The sequence below is a fragment of the Nerophis ophidion genome, linkage group LG20, assembly GCF_033978795.1.
Source record: "Nerophis ophidion isolate RoL-2023_Sa linkage group LG20, RoL_Noph_v1.0, whole genome shotgun sequence".
Classification (NCBI taxonomy): domain Eukaryota; kingdom Metazoa; phylum Chordata; class Actinopteri; order Syngnathiformes; family Syngnathidae; genus Nerophis; species Nerophis ophidion.
Genome location: NC_084630.1, coordinates 1875757 through 1890756, shown reverse-complemented (window position 1 = coordinate 1890756; position 15000 = coordinate 1875757). Strand labels below are relative to the sequence as shown.

The 15000-nt window shown below is 39.3% G+C and overlaps 1 long non-coding RNA gene across 1 annotated transcript; it reads right to left on the bottom strand.

The window, feature by feature from the left end:
* Positions 1-8873: 8873 nt before the first annotated feature.
* LOC133538554 (uncharacterized) lies at positions 8874-11911 on the bottom strand. The gene is made up of 3 exons (XR_009803033.1): positions 11772-11911; positions 11050-11695; positions 8874-10973 (listed from the first exon to the last, which is right to left on the bottom strand). It is a non-coding gene; the product is annotated as an uncharacterized LOC133538554 (long non-coding RNA).
* Between the last annotated feature and the right edge of the window lie 3089 nt (positions 11912-15000).

Sequence of the window (15000 nt, the reverse complement as noted above, 5' to 3'; positions counted from 1 at the left end):
GATTATTATGATAACATTGCCAACATTTTTCAGTTTTCTTACAAAATTTTGACTTTTGTCGAATATATTTACGACTTTTCATATAATTGTAACCTTTTCTTGTAAAATTGGAACTGTTGAGTTCTTTTTTCGGAGGTCTCCAGAAGGTATGAAGTACAAGTGTGTGTGTGTGTGTGTGTGCGTGTGTGTGTGTGCGTGTGCGTGTGTGTGTGTGAGTGTGTTTTCTTGTATTTCTACCCTTCTTGAGACATCAAGAAGGAAAAGTAGCGTCCATATGAGGAGGTGTGAAGAAGTGAGGACATAAATCATGGTCCCAATTCGGAGAAGCATTGCATCTAATAGAGAATGTCTCATTGGCACCCCTGGTGGTGAAATCTAGCAACAGTGTTGGCGCTAGGAATTTTCAAAATTGGGTTCCAGGGACCCCATCAAGTCATAAAAATGAGTCCCACAGAAAAGATTTGGGGTCCCACTTTTTTGTAACTGTTTTGACATAAATGATAAATGTATGCATTATCCTGTTGTAACTCACATTCTATATTGTGTTTTGGAAAAAGCTTGTCAAACGGTACTTAATTAATTAAAACAAATACTACAAAAAAAATATTTTTTATTTATATGTAAACTTATTAAGTTATAAACATTCATTCACTTTATTCTTTCCTTTAAGGATCTAAATTGACTGATGCTGGTATTTTTTTCTATATTTTTATTGTAATATTTTCAGAATATATTTGTTCCGTTTTTGGCCAAAGTAAGACAAAGACAAAAATTAGAAGTTTTCTTAGTTTTTCAGTTTTAATGCCATGATTTTAATGGTACCAATTTTTGTCATAAAATTATGATCATCACTTCAAAATCTCATTGTTCTAACTTTCATCCATCCATTTCCTACCACTTGTCCCGTTCGGAGTCGTCTAAAAAGGTTTTTTGTTTTTTTTGTCGGATTTAATTCTTCATTTTAGCTTCTGTTTTTTTGACGAAGAATATTTGTGAAATATTTCTTCAAACTTATGATTAAAATTCAAAAAAGTTATTCTGGCAAATCTAGAAAATCTGTAGAATCAAATTTAAATCTTATTTCAAAGTCTTTTGAATTTCTTTAAAAAATTGTGTTCTGGAAAATCTAGAAGAAATAATGATTTGTTTTTGTTAGAAATATAGCTTGGTCCAATTTGTTATATATTCTAAAACAAAATGCAGATTAGATTTTAATCTATTTAAAACATGTCATCAAAGTTCTAAAATCAATCTTAATCAGGAAAAAATACTAATGATGTTCCATGAATAATTTTTTTAATTTTTTCAAAAAGATTTGAATTAGGTATTTTTCTCTTCTTTCTCAAATTTTAAATTTTTTCCTATTTTCTCCTCTTTTAAACTGTTCAATTCAGTGTTTTTTTCATCATTTATTCTCTACAAAAAACCTTCCGTAAAAGAAAAAAAAATGTACGACGGATTGACAGACAGAAAAACCCATTTTCATATATATATATATATATATATATATATATATATTAAAGGAAAATTGAGCAAATTGGCTATTTCTGACAATTTATTTAAGTGTGTATCAAACTGGTAGCCCTTCGCATTAATCAGTACCCAACATGTGCCAAAGTAGTTGGGAAAGGGCATGTTCACCACTGTGTTACATCACCTTTTCTTTTAACAACACTCAATAAACGTTTGGGAACTGAGGAAACTAATTGTTGAAGCTTTGAAAGTGGAATTCTTTCCCATTCTTGTTTTATGTAGAGCTTCAGTCCTTCAACAGTCCGGGGTCTCCGCTGTCGTATTTTAAGCTTCATAATGCGCCACACATTTTCCATGGCTTGGCATTGTCTTGCTGAAATAAGCAGGAATGTCCATGAGAAAGATGGCAGCATATGTTGTTCCAAAACCTGTATGTACCTTTCAGCATTAATGGTGCCTTCACAGATGTGTAAGTTACCCATGCCTTGGGCACTAATGCACCCCCATACCATCACACATGCTGGCTTTTGGACTTTGTGTCGATAACAGTCTGGATGGTTCGCTTCCCCTTTGGTCCGGATGACACGATGTCGAATATTTCCAAAAAGAATTTGAAATGTGGACTCGTCAGACCACAGAACACTTTTCCACTTTGCTTCAGTCCATCTTAGATGATCTCGGGCCCAAAGAAGCCGGCGGTGTTTCTGGATGTTGTTGATAAATGGCTTTCGCTTTGCATAGTAGAGCTTTAACTTGCACTTACAGATGTTGGATCCAACTTTATTTAGTGACAGTGGTTTTCTGAAGTGTTCCTGAGCCCATGTGGTGATATCCTTTAGAGATTGACGTCAGTTTTTGATACAGTGCCGTCTGAGGGATGGAAGGCCACGGTCATTCAATGTTGGTTTCCGGCCATGCCGCTTACGTGGAGTGATTTCTCCAGATTCTCTGAACCTTTTGATGATATTATGGAGCGTAGATGTTGAAATCCCTAAATTTCATGCAATTGCACTTTGAGAAAGGTTGTTCTTAAACTGTTTGACTATTTGCTCACACAGTTGTGGACAAAGGGGTGTACCTCGCCCCATCCTTTCTTGTGAAAGACTGAGCATTTTTTGGGAAGCTGTTTTTATATCCAGTCATGGCACCCACCTGTTCCCAATTAACCTGCACACCTGTGGGATGTTCCAAATAAGTGTTTGATGAGCATTCCTCAACTTTATCAGTATTTATTGCCACCTTTCCCAACTTCTTTGTCACGTGTTGCTGGCATCAAATTCTAAGTTAATTATTATTTGCACGAAAAAAAAAAAGTTTATGAGTTTGAACATCAAATATGTTGTCTTTGTAGCATATTCAACTGAATATGGCTTGAAAAGGATTTGCAAATCATTGTATTCTGTTTATATTTACATCTAACACCATTTCCCAACTCATATGGAAACGGGGTTTGTACAATATGTGCTAAAATGAATAAACTAAATGAATAATAAGCATGTTTCTTAACTAAAATGTCAATAAAATTAAAGTGCAAATGAAAATACAGATTCACAACTTTAGTCATCATTTTTGCGCTTAAAAAATGTCTCTATAACATTTGTACCAGACTTCTGTTTGTTTTATATTGTCATTACTGCCACACGTGGTAGAAAAGTGTATTACAACTAAGTACCACTGCAGCCTTTGCAGACTACAGCTGAAAAAAACAGATGTATTACATTCTAGGGGGCGCTCACGGCCCAACACCGGGCCCCGGCCCTATGGTTAAGAAACACTGGTATCAACCTGGCCGGGGACCATCTCTTCACAAAGAAACACACCCAGGAGCTCCCACTATTTCAACCTTTTGGTGAGTAGATTTTGCACGCTCATTTTTTTTTGCCGTTTTTAATTTGCCAAACGTGGAAATCAAGTCTGTGAATATTAAAGCGGTCCCTGGTGGAGAAAAAAAGGTTGGGGATCCCTGCATTAGTGGATCGAGCGCTCTATATTATGATGTATTACATTACAGAAGTCACTTAAAGGCCTACTGAAATGAGATGTTCTTATTTAAACGGGGATAGCAGCTCCATTCTATGTGTCATACTTCATCATTTCCCGATATTGCCATATTTTTGCTGAAATTATTTAGTAGAGAACATCCACCATAAAGTTCGCAACTGTCGGTCGCTAATAAAAAAGCCTTGCCTGTACCGGAAGTAGCAGACGATGTGCGCGTGACGTCACGGGTTGTGGAGCTCCTCACATCTGAACATTGTTTACAATCATGGCCACCAGCAGCGAGAGCGATTCGGACCGAGAAAGCAACGATTTCCCCATTAATTTTAGCGAAGATGAAAGATTTGTGGATGAGGATAGTGAGAGTGAAGGAATAGAATAAAAAAAATAATAATAAAAAAAAGACGAGGGCAGTGGGAGCGATTCAGATGTTATTAGACACATTTACTAGGATAATTTTGGAAAATCCCTTATCTGCTTATTGTGTTACTAGTGTTTTAGTGAGATGGTATGGTACCTGAAAGTCGGAGGGGTGTGGCCACGGGTGTGGTGACCGCCAGTGTCTCTGAGGGAAGCCACATTTCTCGACAAGGTGAAGCGAAGGCAGCCATTGGGGCCGGGCTGAGATTTTTTTTTTTCCCCCTCCTCCAAACTGGAAGGATCCCATGTTCGGGGTCGGCCGGTCGGAAGAGGCAAGAGAGTCCGCAGCTGCCTCTTTGACAGGTGCACGAGGAACGACGCAAGCTCTCCACTCATGTCTACGGTAAGAGCTGACTTATAACCACAATTTTCTCACCGGAACCTGCCGGTCGACATGTGGTAGGGAACCATGTTCGCTTGACCGCTCTGTTCCATAGTAAAGCTTCACCTTTGTGAATTTAAACAAAGAAACGCCAGCTGTGTTTGTGTGGCTAAAGGCGGCCGCAATACACCGCTTCCCACCTACATCTTTCTTCTTTGACGTCTCCATTATTAATTGAACAAATTGCAAAAGATTCAGCAACACAGATGTCCAGAATACTGTGTAATTATGCGATTAAAGCAAACGACTTATAGCTGGGATCGGGCTGGAACAAAATGTCCGCTACATTCCGTGACATCACGCGCACGCATCATCATACCGCGACATTTTCAACAGGATACTTCGCGGGAAATGTAAAATTGCAATTTAGTAAACTAAAGCGGCCGTATTGTCATGTGTTGCAATGTTAATATTTCATCATTGATATATAAACTATCAGACTGTGTGGTGGCTAGTAGTGGCTTTCAGTAGGCCTTTAACAGACTACTTGGGTGCAAAACCTACAATCCCCCCTCTTAAAAAAAATGATTCAACTCTAGAAAAGTGTCCTAAGTGGAATCACCAACTTCCTGTGTTTTACAGCTTCATCATTAACAGCTTGGGCTCTTTTTTTTTTCTCCTGCTCATTATTTTTTTCTTCTTCTATTTAGTCCAACTTGCTGAGAGCATGCATGCCCTCTGCCTCCCTGCACATGTGCAAACCATCTCCTCAGCACCGCAACACGTGTAATTGAATTATCAGCTTTCCTTTGTGTCAATAGTTGGTCTGCACAAAACAAGCAGCGGCCAGTAAAGCGCGCGCAGGACCCAGCGTATGTTTCTCTGTACAAGCAACAAGAATCTTCTTTATCTTTTATTCAACATATTGTTCTCGTTATTGTTTCCCCCTTTTCCACTTGCCTCCCTTGCTGGCTTCCTTCTGGGCTGATGAACTCCATCTTAAAGCTGACCACACTTGTTGCGACACATCTTTGCTCTGAGGGAGTTGACTGATAGCAGGAAACATGAATGCAACATTTTCGCACCTTTTTTTTTTTTTGCTTACTGTAGCATAAGACACCATTTCAGGGGTCGACAAACCAAAACTTTGAAGGAGCCATATTGACTTCCCCAAAAAATAATTAAAAGCCTTCCAAAATGTTAAGAGCCATATGGACCCCCCAAAAAATTAATTAAAAGCCTTCCAAAATGTTAAGAGCCATATGGACCCCCCAAAAAATAAATTAAAAGCCTTCCAAAATGTTGAAAGAGCCATATTGACCCCCCCCCCCCCTCAAAAAAAAAATTAAAAGCCTTCCAAACTGTTAAAAGAGACATATTGACCCCCAACAAATAAATTAAAAGCCTTCAAAAATGTGGAAAGAGCCATATTGACCCACCCAAAAATAAATTAAGCCCTCCAAAATGTTAAAAGCCATATTGAACTCCAAAAAAATAAATTAAAAGCCATTCAAAATGTTAAAAGAGCCATATTGACCCCCCCAAAAATAGATTAAAAGCCTTCCAAAATGTTATAAGAGTCATATTGACCCCCCAAAAAAATAAATTAAGAGACTTCAAAAATGTTGAAAGAGCCATATTGCCCCCCCCCCTAAAAAAAAAATATAAGCCTTCCAAAATGTTAAAAGAGCCACATTGACCTCCCCAGAAAATAATTAAAAGCCTTCCAAAATGTTAAAAGCCATATCGACCCCCAAAAATAATTAAAAGCCTTCCAAAATGTTAAGAGCCATATGGACCCCCCAAAATTAAATTAAAAGCCTTCCAAAATGTTGAAAGAGCCATATTGACCCCCCCCCCAAAAAAAAATAAAAGCCTTCCAAACTGTTAAAAGAGCCATATTGACCCCAACAAATAAATTACAAGCCTTCCAAAATGTTGAAAGAGCCATATTGACCCACCAAAAAATAAATTAAGCCTTCCAAAATGTTAAGAGCCATATTGAACTCCCAAAAAATAAATTAAAAGCTATTCAAAATGTTAAGATTCATATTGACCCCCCAAAAAATAAATTAACACTTCCAAAATGTTAAAAGAGCCATGTTGACTACCCCCAAAATTAAAAGCCTTCCAAGATGTTAAAAGATCCATATTGTCACCCCAAAAAATAAATCCAAAGCCTTCCAAAATGTTGAAAGAGCCATATTAACCCCACGCCCCCCAAAAAAATTTAAAACCTTCTAAAATGTTAAGAGCCATAATGACAACCAAAAATAAATGAAGCCCTCCAAAATGTTAAAAGCCATATTGAACTCCAAAAAAATGAATTAAAAGCCATTTAAAATGTTGAAAGAGCCATATTGACCCCCCCAAAAATAGATTAAAAGCCTTCCAAAATGTTATAAGAGTCATATTGACCCCCCCAAAAAATAAATTAAGAGACTTCAAAAATGTTGAAAGAGCCATATTGACCCCCCCCCCCTAAAAAAAAATATAAGCCTTCCAAAATGTTAAAAGAGCCACATTGACCTCCCCAGAAAATAATTAAAAGCCTTCCAAAATGTTAAAAGCCAAATCGACCCCAAAAAATAATTAAAAGCCTTCCAAAATGTTAAGAGCCATATGGACCCCCCAAAATTAAATTAAAAGCCTTCCAAAATGTTGAAAGAGCCATATTGACCCCCCCCCCCAAAAAATAAAAGCCTTCCAAACTGTTAAAAGAGCCATATTGACCCCAACAAATAAATTAAAAGCCTTCCAAAATGTTGAAAGAGCCATATTGACACACCAAAAAATAAATTAAGCCTTCCAAAATGTTAAGAGCCATATTGAACTCCCAAAAAATAAATTAAAAGCTATTCAAAATGTTAAGATTCATATTGACCCCCCAAAAAATAAATTAACACTTCCAAAATGTTAAAAGAGCCATGTTGACCACCCCCAAAATTAAAAGCCTTCCAAGATGTTAAAAGATCCATATTGTCACCCCAAAAAATAAATCCAAAGCCTTCCAAAATGTTGAAAGAGCCATATTAACCCCACGCCCCCTAAAAAAATTTAAAACCTTCTAAAATGTTAAGAGCCATAATGACAACCAAAAAATAAATGAAGCCCTCCAAAATGTTAAAAGCCATATTGAACTCCAAAAAAATAAATTAAAAGCCATTTAAAATGTTGAAAGAGCCATATTGACCCCCCCAAAAAAAGATTAAAAGCCTTCCAAAATGTTATAAGAGTCATATTGACCCCCCCAAAAAATAAATTAAGAGACTTCAAAAATGTTGAAAGAGCCATATTGACCCCCCCCCCTAAAAAAAAATATAAGCCTTCCAAAATGTCAAAAGAGCCACATTGACCTCCCCAGAAAATAATTAAAAGCCTTCCAAAATGTTAAAAGCCATATCGACCCCAAAAAATAATTAAAAGCCTTCCAAAATGTTAAGATTCATATTGACCCCCCAAAAAATAAATTAACACTTCCAAAATGTTAAAAGAGCCATGTTGACCACCCCCAAAATTAAAAGCCTTCCAAGATGTTAAAAGATCCATATTGTCACCCCAAAAAATAAATCCAAACCCTTCCAAAATGTTGAAAGAGCCATATTAACCCCACGCCCCCTAAAAAAATTTAAAACCTTCTAAAATGTTAAGAGCCATAATGACAACCAAAAAATAAATGAAGCCCTCCAAAATGTTAAAAGCCATATTGAACTCCAAAAAAATAAATTAAAAGCCATTTAAAATGTTGAAAGAGCCATATTGACCCCCCCAAAAAAAGATTAAAAGCCTTCCAAAATGTTATAAGAGTCATATTGACCCCCCCAAAAAATAAATTAAGAGACTTCAAAAATGTTGAAAGAGCCATATTGACCCCCCCCCCTAAAAAAAAATATGAGCCTTCCAAAATGTCAAAAGAGCCACATTGACCTCCCCAGAAAATAATTAAAAGCCTTCCAAAATGTTAAAAGCCATATCGACCCCAAAAAATAATTAAAAGCCTTCCAAAATGTTAAGAGCCATATGGACCCCCCAAAATTAAATTAAAAGCCTTCCAAAATGTTGAAAGAGCCATATTGACCCCCCCCCCCAAAATTAAAAGCCTTCCAAAATGTTGAAATAGCCATATTGACCCCCCCCCAAAAAAAAAAAATAAAAGCCTTCCAAACTGTTAAAAGAGCCATATTGACCCCAACAAATAAATTAAAAGCCTTCTAAAATGTTAAGAGCCATATTGACCCACCAAAAAATAAATTAAGCCCTCCAAAATGTTAAAAGCCATATTGAACTCCAAAAAAACAAATTAAAAGCCATTTAAAATGTTGAAAGAGCCATATTGACCCCCCCAAAAACTTATATGAGGCTTCCATGAGATATTTTCATCTATCACCACTCCTAAGAAAGAATTTTGTTGAACATATTTTATTGGTGTATCATCAATAACAATCATGATCGGTATATTACTTTTGCAATTGGTCTTCTTTTAATTCAGAGACAATTTGTTGGTATTAAACCAAGTTTTTAACTTTGTCATCTCCTCAGTTCCAGAAGACTGAAGTTGCTTCACATGGTCGCCTGCACATGTAATTGTTGTGTTGTCAGCAATGAGGATCAACTTCAGCAGTCTTGATACTTGACATGTTTCCTTGATATGTATTGTAAATAATATAATATGTTCCCGTAGTGTCCAAATAACTCTAAATTAAGTCTTTGTTACTTCCAATATGTTCCCCTAGTGTCCAAATAACTCTAAATTAAGTCTTTGTTACTAAGAATATGTTCCCCTAGTGTCCAAATAACTCTAAATTAAGTCTTTGTTACTTACAATATGTTCCCCTAGTGTCCAAATAACTTTAAATTAAGTCTTTGTTACTTACAATATGTTCCCTTATTGTCCAAATAACTCTAAATTAAGTCTTTGTTACTTACAATATGTTACCCTAGTGTCCAAATAACTCTAAATTAAGTCTTTGTTACTTACAATATGTTCCCTTAGTGTCCAAATAACTTTAAATTAAGTCTTTGTTACTTACAATATGTTCCCTTATTGTCCAAATAACTCTAAATTAAGTCTTTGTTACTTACAATATGTTACCCTAGTGTCCAAATAACTCTAAATTAAGTCTTTGTTACTTACAATATGTTCCCTTATTGTCCAAATAACTCTAAATTAAGTCTTTGTTACTTACAATATGTTACCCTAGTGTCCAAATAACTCTAAATTAAGTCTTTGTTACTCCCAATATGTTCCCCTAGTGTCCAAATAACTCTAAATTAAGTCTTTGTTACTTAGAATATTTTCCCCTTATGTCCAAATAACTCTAAATTAAGTGTTTGTTTCTTAGAATATGTTCCCTTAGTGTCCAAATAACTCTAAATTAATGTCTTTGTTCCTTACAATATGTTCCCCTAGTGTCCAAATAACTCTAAATTAAGTGTTTGTTTCTTAGAATATGTTCCCTTAGTGTCCAAATAACTCTAAATTAATGTATTTGTTCCTTACAATATGTTCCCCTAGTGTCCAAATAACTCTAAATTAAGTCTTTGATACTTAGAATATTTTCCCCTAATGTCCAAATAACTCTAAATTAAGTCTTTGTTACTTACAATATGTTCCCCTAGTGTCCAAATAACTCTAAATGAAGTCTTTGTTACTTACAATATGTTCCCCTAGTGTCTAAATAACTCTAAATTAAGTCTTCGTTACTTACAATATTTTCCCCCTTATGTCCAAATTGATCTAAATTAAGTCTTTGTTCCTTACAATATGTTCCCCAAGTGTCCAAATAACTCTAAATTGAGTCTGTTACTTAGAATATGTTCTCCTAGTGTCCAAATAACTCTAAATACAGTCTGTGTTACTTAGAATATGTTCCCCATACTGAAGTGTTACTGTATTGTTTTTTCCCCGGTTGGAAAAACGAGGTCGGACTTTGTCTTTTTGATTTTTGCCATCACGTGATCACGCCATTCTCGCCCCTTTATCCGTGTTGATGGGCTCATATTGCCCATCCGGTTTAAAGCTCCTCCCAAAACAGGACATTTGGCTTTACAATCATTTAATTTTTTTTTTACTCCTAAATTTCGGTACTTTGCGGCGAGTCGCGAACAGAGAGACAGTCTGTCCGTGCTTCTTTTGTGTGTAAAGCAGGTGCCTCGTTTTAGGCTCCTCCCACCGAGACGAAGACTGTGAATGACAGAAAAGAGGGCTCACTGCGTTCAGTTCATTTCACCGTCAAACAAATGTGCTCGGGTGCTGAGAACGATGCGCCGAGTGAGACGTCTTTTTTCCACGTTCGGCGCGAGAGATGAACAAACAATTCTGATCGGCGTACACGTCACTCAAATGGCGGTGACGGCGGAAAAAAACAACAACAAAAACCCTCCCCCTCCTGTTGAAGTTAACGTTGTTATGGTTTAACTAAGGGTGTGACGGCAGACTGACACCAGGGGGCAGTAATGTACAATTTATTATATATATAAATATATATATAAAGTCAATGTATGTATAATAATATCAAACAATACTACTAAATAAACTAAGGAAATGGAGTGTCAAACACAAGTGCGAATGTGTGTAACTATGTGTGTAGATTAACTGAAGTGTGTGTTGCCAAAGTGCTGACGAGAGCGAAGGAACAAGGAAGTCCATGGGGCAGGCAGGATCAGGGGCGAGAGAGAGGGGTCAGAGTCCAGGGGCGAGCGAGGAGTCGAGGAACGAGTGAGGCAGTCCAAATCCAGGACAACGGAAGGGAAAACACTGCTGAAACACGGGAGAAGACAAAGGACACATCAAGCCACGGAGAGGAAACAAAAATAGAGCATAAAGCTTCGCTTACGGTTCACCATATGAGAACTAAGTTCCTGCGAGGATCCCTGAGTCCACTGGTCTTTTAAGCAGCTCGCCCTCATCAATTCCAGGTGTGTAGAAAGGCAATCGTCTGCAGGCTTGTAGCTGCGTGGGCGTGCTGCTCTCAGCAGTGAGCAGGGACGTGTCTGAGCGCGCTGTCAGCTAAGAGAGCGCATGTGGGCGTGGCCCGCGGCGCGCTCATCATGAGGCACAGATGAGGACGCATTGGAATGTGCCTTGGTCGTGACAAACGTATCACTGATTGTCACACACACACACACACACAAATTGTGGCGAAATTAACCTCTGCATTTGACCCATCGTCCTCGATCACCCCCCTGGGAGATGAGGGGAGCTGTGAGCAGCAGTGGTGGCCACGCTCGGGAATCATTTTTGGTGGGTTTAACCCCCAATTCCAAGCCTTGAAGCTGGGTGCTAAGCAGGGAGGTAATGGGTCCCAGGTTTGAACTCACAACCTACCGATCTCAGGGCGGACGCTGTAGCGTGTGTTACCAAAGTGTTGACGAGAGCGAAGGAACGAGGAAGTCCATGGGGCAGGCAGGATCAGGTGCGAGCGAGGAGTCAAGGAACGAGTGAGGCAGTCCTAATCCAGGACAACGGAAGGGAAAACACAACTGAAACACGGGAGAAGACAAAGGACACATCAAGCCACGGAGAGGAAACAAAAATAGAACATAAAGCTTCGCTTACGGTTCACCATATGAGAACTAAGTTCCTGCCAGGATCCCTGGGTCCACTGGTCTTTTAAGCAGCTCGCCCTCATCAATTCCAGGTGTGTAGAAAGGCAATCACATGCAGGCTTGTAGCTGCGTGGGCGTGCTGCTCTCAGCGCGAGCAGGGGCGTGTCCGTAACGAACTCACAACCTACCGATATCAGGGCGGGCGCTCTCGCCACTAGGCCACCGAGCAATAAAAATACTTTGTTAGCGACTGTAAGAAGCTGTTTGAGCCCAGCAGAGAGAGCAAGATGGCTCCTAAGTGGATAGCGTACTAGCGCTGTAACATGAGGCAGATGTCTCCATCTTTACTTTCTAAGTACCCCCAGACCGTTAGCAATTCAATCCGGGGGGGGGGCTTACATCCGTGTAACCTTGTAAGCCGTCCCCCCCTCTGCCACCGCATTATTGTTCCATCACACGCGGCGGCGTCTTGCACGCAGGTAATGCGGACAAATGGGCCTTTAATGCTCTCCGCAGTCCCGTCCAACATTCCCTCGCCTTGTCCTTCCTCCGCCCGCCACTCCCCCTCGCAAATGTCTTCTCCCACCTTCGAGCAGCACTTTATTGTGGCCTGTTATTTCGTCCAATCGGATTACACCGACGATAACTCGGGAATCCATTCGAACCCGATCCATCGTCGGTGCTTTTCCTCGACCAATCCCATTAACATGTCCTTCTTGTCCGAGGGCCGAAGGTGTAAGTTGATGCACGGTCAATACTCGTACCAAGAAAAAAAACAACCTTACATTTGATGTCTTTCCAGCGCGGCGCCAGATCAAATCAGCAACAGCACGGGCCGCCTTTAATAGGTTTTAAAGACGCAACTCTACACTTTCCCTGAATGGGACCACTCTCACTCTAAAGTGGTCTCATCGTGAAGAAGACTGTAACGGTACGCCGTGATCACGTGTCGCTACCTACGGTACACCACCTTGGTTTTGGAGCGGCGGTTCGAGTGCAGCAGGGGAACAAAATGCATAACATAACTGCTTCGCGTTTCCATATGAGTTGGGAAATTGTATTAGATGTAAACATTTGTTTTTGTTTTTGCAAATAATCATTAACTTTAGAAGTTGATGCCAGCAACACGTGACAAAGAAGTTGGGAAAGGTGGCAATAAATACTGATAAAGTTGAGGAATGCTCATCAAACACTTATTTGGAACATCCCACAGGTGTGCAGGCTAATTGGGAACAGGTGGGTTCCCTGATTGGCTATAAAAACAGCTTCCCAACAAATGCTCAGTCTTTCACAAGAAAGGATGGGGCGAGGTACACCCCTTTGTCCACAACTGTGTGAGCAAATAGTCAAACAGTTTAAGAACAACATTTCTTAAAGTGCGATTGCAAGAAATTTAGGGATTTCAACATCTACGCTCCATAATATCATCACAAGGTTCAGAGAATCTGGAGAAATCACTCCACGTAAGCAACATGGCCGGAAACCAACATTGAATGGCCCTGACATCAATCTCTAAAGGATATCACCACATGGGCTCAGCAACACTTCAGAAAACCACTGTCACTAAATACAGTTTGTCGCTACATCTGTAAGTGCAAGTTAAAGCTCTCCTATGCAAAGCGAAAGCCATTTATCAACAACATCCAGAAACACCACCGGGTTCTCTGGGCCCGAGATCATCTAAGATGAACTGATGCAAAGTGGAAAAGTGTTCTGTGGTCGGACAAGTCCACATTTCAAATTTTGGGGGGAAATATTCGACATTGTGTCATCTGGACCAAAGGGGAAGCGAACCATCCAGACTGTTATCGACGCAAAGTGTAAAAGCCAGCATGTGTGATGGTGTGGGGGTGCATTAGTGCCCAAGGCATGGGTAACTTACACATCTGTGAAGGCACCTTTAATGCTGAAAGGTACATACAAGTTTTGAAACAACATATGGTGCCATCTAAGCGCCGTCTTTTTCATGGACGCTCCTGCTTATTTCAGCAAGACAATGCCAAGCCACATTCAGCACGTGTTACAACAGCGTGGCTTTGTAAAAAAAGAGTGCGGGTACTTTCCTGGCCCGTCTGCAGTCCAGACCTGTCTCCCATGGAAAATGTGTGGTGCATTATGAAGCGTAAAATTGGACAGTGGAGACCCCGGACTGTTGAAGGACTGAAGCTCTACATAAACAAGAATGGGAAAGAATTCCACTTTCAAAGCTTCAACAATTAGTTTCCTCAGTTCCCAAACGTTTATTGAGTGTTGTTAGGAGGTGTATTTATTTCAGTATAAAAGTGTAAGAAGGGTTTTGCTTGGGTCATGAAATGATGATAATGCTGTGCCAGGGAATACATACATTTTTTATTTAATGCGTAAAAGTTTTTTTCATGGTATTTGATTGTTTGTTTGTTTTCCGGCCTTTATGGTGGAACAAAACAATGTTGTTTTTTTATGGCAAACACACAAAATACGTAAAATCTTCCACCAAGATTATTTTTCAAAGTGGAATATTTGATGTGACGTAATCAGGGTTGAGGTGGGGGGTAAATAATGTCAATAATTCAATGTATATACTATGATGATTAACTTGTGTGATGACTGTATTATGTTGATAGTATATATTTGTACCATGAATTGATTAACGTGGACCCCGACTTAAACAAGTTGAAAAACGTATTGGGGTGTTACCATTTAGTGGTCAATTGTACAGAATATGTACTGTACTGTGCAATCTACTAATAAAAGTTTCAATCAATTAATCAATCAACAGGGTATTGGGTGTGGGGGGCGGGGGGGTGTCTATCGTAGCGTCCCAGAAGAGTTAGTGCTGCATTGGATTCAGGGTATTTGTTCTTTTGTGTTTATGTTGTGTTACGGTGCGGATGTTCTGCCGAAATGTGTTTGTCATTCTTGTTTGGTGTGGGTTCACAGTGTGGCACATATTTGTAACGGTGTTAAAGTTGTTTATGCGGCCACCCTCCGTGTGACCCGTATGGCTGTTGACCAAGTATTCCTTGATTAACGGCTGATCTGCTATCTCGCTCTCTTTGCCCCTCCCTCACGAATCCTGCCGCTCCCGCACACCTTCACAATTTGTTTTGTTTTTAACCTCATTTTAACCCTGTACGCACATTTAAAATACACGCAACCTTGACTCAAAACGCCGGACATTTGAAGCATGGGGACATCTCTGCGCTGCTGATCAGCCTCCGCTTGGGATGTTTTCCTGCTGGCTCCGCTGTGAACGGGAC